Source organism: Haliotis rubra, unplaced genomic scaffold (assembly GCF_003918875.1).
Source record: "Haliotis rubra isolate DU_JTF1 unplaced genomic scaffold, ASM391887v1 Scf844, whole genome shotgun sequence".
NCBI lineage: Eukaryota > Metazoa > Mollusca > Gastropoda > Lepetellida > Haliotidae > Haliotis > Haliotis rubra.
This window is the reverse complement of record NW_025767573.1, coordinates 263049-275244: the sequence shown is the minus strand read 5'-3', so window position 1 is coordinate 275244 and position 12196 is coordinate 263049.

Genomic DNA, 12196 nt, shown 5'->3' with positions numbered 1-12196 from the left:
CTGTCCGTGAGCATACTTTGAGTAGACGGAAAGGAGTTCGCTGACAGTCCCAGACTCCACATGTTCACCGTTCTGCTCAGTGAACATGGCGCTGACCCAACAGTCATAATCATGGTCAGGTTAAGATTCAAACTCACGTCCATCGGATCCTTACACGACTAAGGGACGCAACTCTGTGCAGCGAATTCCATATTATCCACTGGGTTGCCTAGGCGGCTTGTCTTCTGTATGATAGCTACAATCGTACAATATCATTCGGAGTCAGTATCAGGAGACAGTACAGATAATATCATCAGTGATTGGAAACTTTTGTAAAACATGTTTGTGCTTTCTAAAAGACCATGCATCTTGTAAACAAAACTATTTAGTGGTATCATTTGTAAAAAAATATGAAAGCTATTTTCCAGTGGGTGACATCTGGTGCGGGACTGGGGTTGTGAGTGTGGCTTCCTTTCCTCAGAAGAGGTACTGGTTAAGCTAAGCTGGGCCCCGTCTCGCATATCGTAATATCGCTTTGTCGAACGTTAGCGCGCGCAAGGGAGCCGGGAACCAGCTTACTGGTTAAGCTTGCCATTTAAGTTGTTGCTATTGCTGCTTTGAAGCTAGAGTGAACACATATATATACGTAATAATTGTTGAGGGCTTACATATCTTAACTATAGACCTCTGTGGAAAAACGGCTTTGGGCAACCTCTATTGGCGAAACGTCATCTCCCTATTTTATGAACATCAGAGACTCGAAAGCTGTCTTGACAAAAAGCTTTGTCAAATGATATCCGTTAAAAACACCAATGACAGCAGCCAGTGTGACAAGGATCAAAGCCTTCACTGCCAACATCAGAAAGTAAACCATATGCTATATTTGGGATTATACTTTCTCAGTTAAGTACAGATTCTAGTACTTAAAAACATGAAAGATTGGTAGATTAAAGCAATCCCAAGAAGCAATCGGCATCAAGGGACAGAACTGTAGAAATGTCTGTAAGGATGTAAAAAGGTCTGTTAGGACTTTAAAAAAAAACATATTTCACCCACTTTGTGTACATAACAGACTACTCCACTGAAAGTATAAACCAGGCGATCACCCATATAAGTTTGACACAGTGGATGTGATGAGGTCGGACATAGAGGGGATGTAATGAGGTCGGACATGGGATGTAATGAGGTCGGACATAGAGGGGATGTAATGAGGTCGGAGACAGATCGGATGTAATGAGGTCAGACATACAGGGGATGTAATGGGGTCGGACATAGAGGGGGTGTAATGGAGTCGGAGATGGGCTGTAATGAGGTCGGACATAGAGGGGATGTAATGAGGTCGGAGACAGATCGGATAACGAGGTCAGACATACAGGGGATGTAATGGGGTCGGACTCAGAGGGTGTGTAATGGAGTCGGAGATGGGATGTAATGAGGTCGGACATAGACGGGATGTAATGAGGTCGGAGACAGATCGGATGTAATGAGGTCGGACATGGAGGGGATGTAATGGGGTCGGACAAAGAGGGGATGTAATGGAGTCGGACATAGACGGGGTGTAATGGAGTCGGAGATGGGATGTAATGAGGTCGGATATAGAGGGGATGTAATGGGGTCGGACATGGAGGGGATCTAATGGGGTCAGACATAGAGGGGATGTAATGAGGTCGGACATAGAGGGGATGTAATGAGGTCAGACATAGAGGGATGTAATGAGGTCGGACATAGAGGGATGTAATGAGGTCGGACATAGAGGGATTTAATGACGTCAGAAATGGAGGGATATAATGAGGTCAGACATAGAGAGGGATGTAATGAGGTCGGACATAGAGGGTTGTAATGAGGTCGGACATAGAGGGATGTAAAGAGGTCAGACATAGGGGATGTAATGAGGTCGGACATAGAGGGTATGTAATGGGGCCGGTTATAGAGGGATGAACAGGTCGGTCGTAGAGGATGTTATGAGGTCGGACATAGAGGGTTGTAATGAGGTTTGACATAGAGAGCGATGTAATGGGGCCGGTTATAGAGAGGTATGTAATGGGGCCGGTTATAGAGGGATGAACAGCTCGGTCGTAGAGAGATGTTATGAGGTCGGACATAGAGGGATGTAATGAGGTCGGACATAGAGGGATGTAATGAGGTTGGACATAGAGAGCGATGTAATGGGGCCGGTTATAGAGGGGATGAACAGGTCGGTCGTAGAGGGATGTTATGAGGTCGGACATAGAGGGGATGTAATGAGGTCAGACATAGAGGGGATGCAATGAGGTCGGACATATGGTGGGTGTAATGAGGTCGGACATAGAGGGGATTAATGAGGTCGGACATAGAGGGATGTGATGGGGTCAAATATGTAAGGGATGTGATGAGGTCAGACATAGAGGGATGTAATGAGGTCAGACTTACAGAGGATGTAATGAGGTCGGACATAGAGGGATGTTATGACGTCGGACATAGAGGGATGTAATGAGGTCAGACATAGAGGATGTAATGAGGTCGGATATAGAGGGATGTAATGAGGTCGGACATAGAGGACGTAATAGGGTCCAGACATAGAGGGGATGTAATGAGGTCGGACATAGAGGGACGTAATGGGGTCCAGACATAGAGGGGATGTAATGAGGTCAGATATAGAGGGATGTAATGAGGTCGGACATAGAGGGGATGTAATGGGTCGGACATAGAGGATGTAATGACGTCAGACATAGAGGGATGTAATGACGTCGGACAAAGAGGGGATGTAATGAGGTCAGATATAGAGGGGATGTAATGAGGTCGGACTTAAAGGGGATGTAATGAGGTTGGACATAGAGGGGATGTAATGAGGTCAGATATAGAGGGTATGTAATTAGGTCAGACATGGAGGGGTTGTAATGAGGTTGGACATAGAGGGGATGTAATGAGGTCGGACAAAGAGGGGATGTAATGAGGTTGGTCATAGAGGGGATGTTATGAGGTTGGTCATAGAGGGGATGAACAGGTCGGTCGTAGAGGGATGTTATGAGGTCGGACATAAAGGGGATGTAAAGAGGTCGGTCACAGAGGGTATGTAAAGAGGTCGGACGTAAAGGGGATGTAAAGAGGTCGATCACAGAGGATGTAAAAGAGGTAGGACGTAAAGGGATGTAAAGAGAGGTCGGACGTAAAAGGGGATGTAAAAGGTCGGTCTAAGAGGGATGTGAAGAAGGTCGGTCACAAAGTGGATGTAAAAAGAGGTCAGACATAAAAGGGATGTAAAAGAGGTCGGAGATAAAAGGGATGTAAAGAGGTCGGACGTAAAGATAATGTAAAGAGGTCTGCCACAGATTGGATGTAAAGAGTTTCTAGTTTGTGCAGTGATAAGAACAAAAAAACAGTTATGTGGGTCATCAAGTGTCCTGGCTTTGACCTGTTTCCGACATGATTTATCTGTTACTATATACTCTATCACTAACAGTAGGCACTAGGTTGTTTTACTGTCTACAGGGGAAACTCTTAACAAACCCTTTCCAAATACATAAGAAATCATGAATAAACACTTCCATTTAGAAATTGGTCAAATGTAACACATATGTTACATATTTGGGATTACACTTTCTCAGTGTAGTACAGATTCTAATGCTTTAGTTGGTTAGGCTGAGTCCGGATCCCATCCGGATTCGAACCCACACCCTCAGAGTCATCCCGCCTAATCCACTCAGCCAACGCAGCTTCCACCAAAATGGAAGTGGACAACTGGTAGTCTAGACCACGGAAAGTGTAAAGTGGAACGGCTTCCACGGCCGAAAGCAATGAATACACAATGCCATTTAGAAAGTGGTCAAATGTAACATATATTTATATGTGGCTGAGCGGCTTATGCGGCTTATGTGTGCTGGCGATTAGGTGTATAATTCAGAGGGTGTGGGTTCGAATCCCGGATGGGACTCAACCCAACAAAAGTACTAGAATCTGCACTTTACTGAGAAAGTGAATATGTGGTCCCGGCTCTCAATCAGTTAGTTATGATTCCGGATGTTCACAAACAGATATGCAGTCTCAATGAAGACACCCGTCATAAACAAATGCATACTAGGCTAATCATTATACACCCGGAAAAACACGGGAACACATTTCGCATGATCAAATAGGAAATTGCACATCGGACATCACCGTTTGTCACCGATTTTTCGGGTTTGGAAATTTCCTCTAATATGTCTTCAATAAAACTGCACATCTACCTTAAATGCTTTACCTAAACTTAAAGACCGGTTATTCCAATGCTGCTTTAATACTGTTGGTACAAACTACGCATAAAGTACTCACTTATTCCAACATTCGTGACCAACTCGTGTAATTCCGGGACAAGCCGAATTACTTATAGAGGCAGTAGTGACGAATGTTATTCCAACTGAACTTTGACAACGGATATGTTTTATTTTGAGATGTGATGAACTGTTCCAAGGGAGGCAACTCGTGACAGCATGAGCACACCACGTTCTCACATTGGATGGAGAGAAGCCTTTCATTAAAGGCCATAATCTCTAACTGATACTCAGAACAGACTTGTACATCTTAAACCCAAACGAACTTAAAAGCAGCAAAATATACTCCTAATAAACCTAAGAAAACACACTTCAAGATGTAGGGTGACGTAGTATAAGGTTAGAGTAATGCATGGTAAGATGTGAGTTGAGGTTAGAGCAATACACGACAAGATGGAGGGTGAGGTTAGAGGAATACACTACAAGATGTAGTGTGAGGTTAGAAGTAATACATATGCAAGATGTAGTGTGAGGTTAGAGTAATACACGACAAGATGGAGGGTGAGGTTAGAGGAATACACGACAAGATGGAGGGTGAGGTTAGAGGAATACATGACAAGATGTAGTGTGAGATGAGAACAATGCATGGCAACATGGAGGGTGAGGTAAGAGTAATACACTACAAGATGTAGTGTGAGATGAGAATAATGCATGACAACATGGAGGGTGAGGTAAGAGTAATACACGACAAGATGTAGTGTGAGATGAGAATAATGCATGACAACATGGAGGGTGAGGTAAGAGTATTACATGACAAGATTTAGGGTGAGGTGAAAGCAATGTGTGACAACATGGAGGTGAGGTAGGAGTAAAACACGACAAGACTTAGGGTGTACTCCTGTACCGTGTCTCACTCTCCTGTACCGTGTCTCACACTCCTGTACCGTGTCTCACACTCCTGTACCGTGTCTCACACTCCTGTACCGTGAGCCTCAGTATGCAGGCCGCCGATCGCTCAACGCATAAAGCAGTGATGTCGCATGGCTTATTCATGGCTTGTCCGCGCAGGGCTACTGTGGGGAGCAGTTATGCCTCGTATTTCGTCATAGAACACTGATCACCATTACACTCTAGTGTCCTGGAAATCAATATGGTTTGATGCAAAGCTGACAACATAGAGAACAATGAAGATCAATCAGCAATATCGCCGCCATTATGGCGGTGCGGCCTCATAAACTATCTTGATGTATTGCTCCTCCAGTCAGGGCTTGATTAAAAAACACCAGTGTCTTCCGGGTATACATACATCGCCGTCACTCGAGAACAGCATCGAAAACAGAAACAATAAACATATAGATCTAGGTCATACATTGTTATGGACACCGGGTGTTTATGCGACTGTCAACTGCAACTTGAACTGCGACTATGGTTTGATATTTGTACTCTCAAATCCTGAAATATGGATTCGTTTCCAGTGAATTGTTGGTTAATTCTAAGGACGGTAAATCCGTAATTCCGATTTGAGAGTAGGACATTCCTTTTTTGCATTACCCAAATTCACACTTTGAAAGTGTAGGAAAAAGTAGGTTTGATTATGTGAAGAGCGTCATCAGCCCAGTTGCTCTATTGTTAGAATGACGTCACATAAATAGTCATGACGTCATGAACAGTGGATGAGATCATCTTCAATTATTTAGAAGAGTGCATTCATATAACGACACGTTGTTGGGGCCGCCTTCGCAAACAATGAAAACAATGGCACATCTCTTATATTGGACAGTGCGTATAAATGAAAATAAATTTTCCTATTCAAGTGCACCGAGGGGTAATATTTAGATAATGGTTGATCTAAAAATACAGTATATATTATAATGAAGGAAATTTCACAATATGAACCGAAAGTATTGTGATCGCGGAGACATGATTCTGATGCCAAACATGACTTGTTCTCCACAAAGGGTGTAATTATACACGGTAGAAAGAACTTATAAGCATTCGCACACAAAAGGCGATTCCACAAGCATTCATGATACTTCTCTCTCTCTCTCTCTCTCTCTCTCTCTCTCTCTCTCTCTCTCTCTCTCTCTCTCTCTCTCTCTCTCCGCTGTCCTCTATTTTTGCCTGGGCCTCTGTCAGATTCGATCTGTGTGTCGCTCTATCCTTCTCATTTTCGTCTGCCTATTCCGCTCTTACTCTCTCTCTCTCTCCTCTCTCTCTCAGTGCTGCAGTACCCACTCGTTTCGATGCTTCTACACCAACTAACTACGATGTGGTGTCATAGTTTCCTTTCAATACAAATTGATGTACAAGTGTGTTACAGTGTGGCGTGTAACTGCACACACTCCACATATAATATTCCAACAGTACATCGAGATGAACGCTGAGCATGTAGCTGGATACATCATTACTCTGCGCTACCAAACACCTTCTCAAGTGTCAACGGTTCCAATTAGTCCAGTCTATGAAATTGTATGCTTTTGACAACTTCACACAAACACATTTAACGCCAGATACAAACCAAGTACGTGTTAATGACCCTTCGTGTCACATACCCCGTGGGTATAACGTTTCCTTTTAAGAGATCCTTTCAATAACCAAGAAGATTCCTATTCGTTACACGCGTTTTACACGACTACAAAAGGATATTACCACGATGACGTGTGAACGATAGGGGGGGGCGGTGGGGTAGCCTAGTGGTTAAAGCGTTGGCTCGTCACGCCGAAGGCCCGGGTTCGATTCCCCACATGGGCACAATGTGTTAAGCCCATTTCTGGTGTCCCCAGCCGTGATATTGCTGGAATATTGCTAAAAGCGGCGTAAAACTAAACTCAGTCAGTCAGTGAACGATAGGTTTGCTTGATCACGCGTAAACTCTGCTCCAATACCATGGAGTGGTAACAACATATTTAAATATTCATACCCACCCTGCTTGAAGTAGCTATATACTGGAGAGATCCTATTGTCTTCAGTAACTGAAACAGTCTATTTTCTTATAGTCTTATGTCGTGTTCACCCAAGCATTGGCAATTAGATTCAACTTACAATGGCTGTGAACCTGCAGTGAGGTATTTGGCAGCAGTACAGATGGAGTAGTTGTATAGAGCAACCCGGCGATCCATTGACTGTATAATAATTTGAAGAGTCAGGTTAATGAGTGAAGATGACGATGTTTATATGTGTGAATACGTTGTTGTACATAGTTTATGGATTGTATTTATTATGTACATCGACGTGTGTCCTGCTCCACAAAGCGATCTTTTGCGCCATGTTCTTACGACCATCTTTGTTCTGAGAAGGCTTTGTGGACGAGACCCTGTCAAGTTGTAGCAGCGATGTTGCCCTGAAGTACCTGCCGTGCTCTACAGGCACACATAATCCTAGCCACACATAATCTAGCCACGCGTCATCTAGCCACGCGTCATCTAGCAACGCGTGATCTTTTCCTCCCTCATCTCCGGATCATGAGTTGTTCAACCAAAGACACGTGCAATGGGCTAGGTTTCAGGCTGACGTGTACAATACATTTTTAGCAGTAATTAGTTCGTGTGTAGGATCACTGAGAGTAAAACACGACGATACAAATGAGGCAACGATTATCAGGAAGCACGCTCATCTCGGGATTAGCATTGTGGTTATTAGCAATAGCGTTTTCCTGTCGCGTGGCATACAAGGAAACATGCAATGGGTGCATGGTGATTAGACTCATAAATGATATACCGTGTGGCGCTATGGTAATATCATCAAAGTATATTTGCATGTAAACTTTACCATAAGGAGATGTCTGTCGATGTGAGAAGATATATTGAATTCAAGACACGCAGGGCTAGACGTAGTTAATGACATGTAAATACCATGAAACTGCCAAGATCCACCCTCCCTTTTGTATTTGTGGACACGCTATTTATTTGTAACCTGTTTTGTAGACTTGAATGAGTAGCACATGTTAATAAAGGTTGTATGTCCTTCTCACTTGTTGATTGACGCTCATGCTTTCACCCACTGGATCGTTGATTATATACGTGCCTCTGCTGTATCTCTGTAACTAATAAACTGAAACACGACAGAATATCCATATGCTCATTATTCGTTATAAAATCCAGGTATGTATGTAATTGTCCCATCGTAATCGACTGACAATCCGTACATCTATGTCAAATATGCCAAGAATATTTGTACTCCTTAAAGGCCAGTCTAGGATGCGTCAATGGTACACGTTCATATATTCATACACTCTAAACTATTTGTTACGCAGGTATTGCTAGCTCCGTACATTGTTAAGGCCAGAAGACATGTAGACTACCCACGATGGAGGTATTGCTAGCTCCGTACATTGTTAAGGCCAGCAGACAAGTAGACTACCCACGATTGAGGTATTGCTAGCTCCGTACATTGTTCAGGCCAGCAGACATGTAGACTACCCACGATGGAGGTATTGCTAGCTCCGTACTTTGTTAAGGCCAACAGCCATGTAGATTACCCACAATGGAGGTATTGCTAGCTCCGTACATTGTTAAGGCCAGCAGACATGTAGACTATCCACGATTGAGGTATTGCTAGCCCCGTACATTCTTAAGGCCAGCAGGCATGTAGACTACCGACGATGGACGGCTGAGAAGTTCAGAGTCTAGTTAAGACGGACTGTTGCTGTAGTTGGTTGCTGATTGGCTTACAACTTAGGCTCACATACTTCTGTTCCGCTGGTGCTCGGATCCAACAGTAGAGGAACGATTCGTTCTAGTGATGTAAAACCTCCTCCAATGAAAAAATGACGACATCCTCCTCCTCCTCCTCATCATCATCATCGTTTGCACAATGCTTGTACTTTCTTCATGTTTTGGAAGATGCCGAAATCTAAGGGAGCTAATTCTGGTGAATACGGAGAATGTTGAATGAGTTCAAAACCATGGTGATGTATTGTCGCCATGGTGACAACCTCTTACAGCTTGTGTACAGGTACATTGACCTTTGTAGAACAATACACCTGTAATGACTTTTCCGGTTCGTTTACTCAAATATCATAATATAATAATATTGCCCATGACCTCCAGAGCAAAGGATGTCCGCATGGATGGCTGTCAGAGTTGTCAGTCGGATGTTCGTGATGGCAGCGCTAGTCAATTTGGTCAGTTTTCATCAACAGAGAATACTTCATGCAGAATTATACTGCCTAGTTTAAATTCATCGTACTTAATGCATGCAAAACATAAACGGTGTACATCCTTCTCAGAATTAGAAATTTTAATGATGTACGAGTCCCACATTCTGAATATAGATATTCCGCATCAGATATACCTTGCAGTTTAGAAGCCAACAGATGATTAAGAGAGATCAAATACACAAGCAGACATATATGTTTCAGTGTAACCATTGACCAAAAATACAATCATCATATAATAATATTGTATGAGCACTGATCATTTCTTAGTTTATGCACATTGCAGAGATACATATCGGAATATACATAGTTGTTTTCAGATGGCATATTTATAAGGAAGCAGAGATAATTGTCTAACATATTTGGATTAGGTGCCTGATTCTGAGGGTGTGGGTTCGAATCCCGGATGGGACTCAACCCATCTAAAGTACTAGAATCTGTACTTTACAAAGAAAGTGTATATATACACGTGTTATATTTGGTAATGTAGGTATTTCTCACTGGGATACTGTTCACAAACCCTTAACAAATGGAATTCATCTTTAACATGATTGCTATCTTTCTTACAACACAAAAGACATGGTCCGTTTGTTACATCTGCCGATTCTGAGGTCCACTCTACATATCTTGAAACAGATGATAATAAAAAAACATAAATGACTAAGGTTAGATCCAGCATGGTGCAGTGACTGTGTGCAATAGGCCGTCTTCTGTGGACACTTTGAACGTACAGGCTAGTCACATATTCGTTGTGAGTGCAACAACTACGTGGATAGCACGGGTTCAAGGTGGACTGAGGCACCGCAATTAGCTGTGCAGCGTTATGTCCCTTGGGTGTACCAGGAACCTACAATCGTGGATCGGGGGATCTTGCTTCTCCCTGAGCATGTTTCCGTTTTTTTTAGCATTATAAACCTGCTGGTGTGTTTCAAATAAGTGGCATCAACCTCAGACCTGCATCACTTCGGGCTTTCCTCCCACACCAAGCTGTGACGTCATGTTACATAATGTTAACAGCGGGCTGAACCCAAACTCATTCACACTCACATGCATACTACTTTTCCCATTAATAGTACATTAACAACAATACAGCCACAACTGATAAATCATATTCAGAAGCCAAACATGTTATAGTCATACTGTTGTGGTCCCAAATGGCCGTGATCCAAGTTATGCAGCTACATTAGATGGTGAGAGTTGATGCCTCGCGTCCAATCTAGGCTCTGGGTGTCAACCCGCAATCTGATATGAATTGGGATGAACATTTGTTGGATGCTGTCAGCATGTGATACATCTTCCTCTGTTGGGAACAAGTCTAAAGCTGCAGAAATACGACTCCATAAAACACATATTTAGTTCTTTTTGTCGGTCTGGCATTTAACATGCAGCAATGCATATTGATACCAAACACCAATACATGTTTGTATAACTTCAATATTGATTTGTTCGACTAGATTATCCAATAAACAAGCTAGTGATCGCTCACCCGTCGGTTTGACAAGTGTATTAGGAGAGTCAGCGTGTGAACATACACATTACAGAGAGGATATGTTACATACACATTTAGAGAGGGTATGTGGAGAATGCGCGCGGACACGTTTGTATTGTTTCGGGACCGCCTTACCAGTAACATACCCTGGCTGGACTGGGTCACATTGTCACTTTACCCTGCGTGACCTGGCTTGCTAACATATATATATACGATGGCTGGACTGGGCCAAATTGTCACTTTAATCTACGTTGGTTGGTTGGCTGGTTTGTTGTTTTACGCAGCACTCAGCAATATTTCAGCCATATGGTGGTGGTCTGTAGATAATCGAGTCTGGACCAGACAATCCAGTGATCAGCAGTATGAGCATCGATCTACGCAGTTGGGGTACAATTACATGTGTCAACCAAGTCAGCGAGCCTGACCACCCGTTAGTCGCCTCTTACGACAAGCAAGGGTTGCTGAAGACCAATTCTAACGTAACGTGGCTTGCCTCAGTCCAGCAGGACATCTGTCAGCATTGGGAGAAATCATATTGTGCAGATGGGAATCAAATGATTGCAGAACAAAGACGCAAGTCGTGATGCTTACATATCTGTTCAAATTATTTAGTTTCATATCACCTTGAAATCAAAGCATATGCTTATGTAATTTCGGATGTATATAAAAATAATCACTTGTCTTGAACAACTTACGTCATGTTAATCTATTTAATCTGAGATCTGTCTTAGTACCATGTATCAAAATAATCTCCGTCTTGACCCATCGTTGCCTGAGTAACAACTGGGGACCTTATTCGACGTCTGATATATAGTGGCTGACTAGGCATACGCTATTTCTCAGGATCATTCGTTGCCTTAGTGTCGTGCTATCTTAATTCTATTTCCCTCTTGTTTTCTCTAAAAGCCTTTTGACGTCTTGTCTGCTGTAGTAACGCTTTTATCTACTGGGAGTGAGACAGGTGGTGAGCCACTGTGACGAGTTTCGTCCCTTAGCCGTGGCAGAATAATAGGGCTGTTGCTGGGTTAGTGGGTGCGATTCCACCCGATTGTGATCATTGGCTTGTCAGCTCCACATCCTTGCTCGTTCAGGAATTTTGGAATGAGGGCAGCTAAAAAGTTGACCACAATTGACAACGATGAAGTGTCCATCCTCAACAGTTAGACCGACGTAAATACCTAATATAACGGATTGCATTTCAAGCAAATAGAAACAACCATCATCATATTCCTGCAGGCATTAAAGTGACCAGGTTTTCACTGTTGATGAAATGAACAAATCTGGCAATTGTATTGCCAACAAGTATCACCAGCTCAAACTCGAACACGACCCAAGCGGACATGGTGC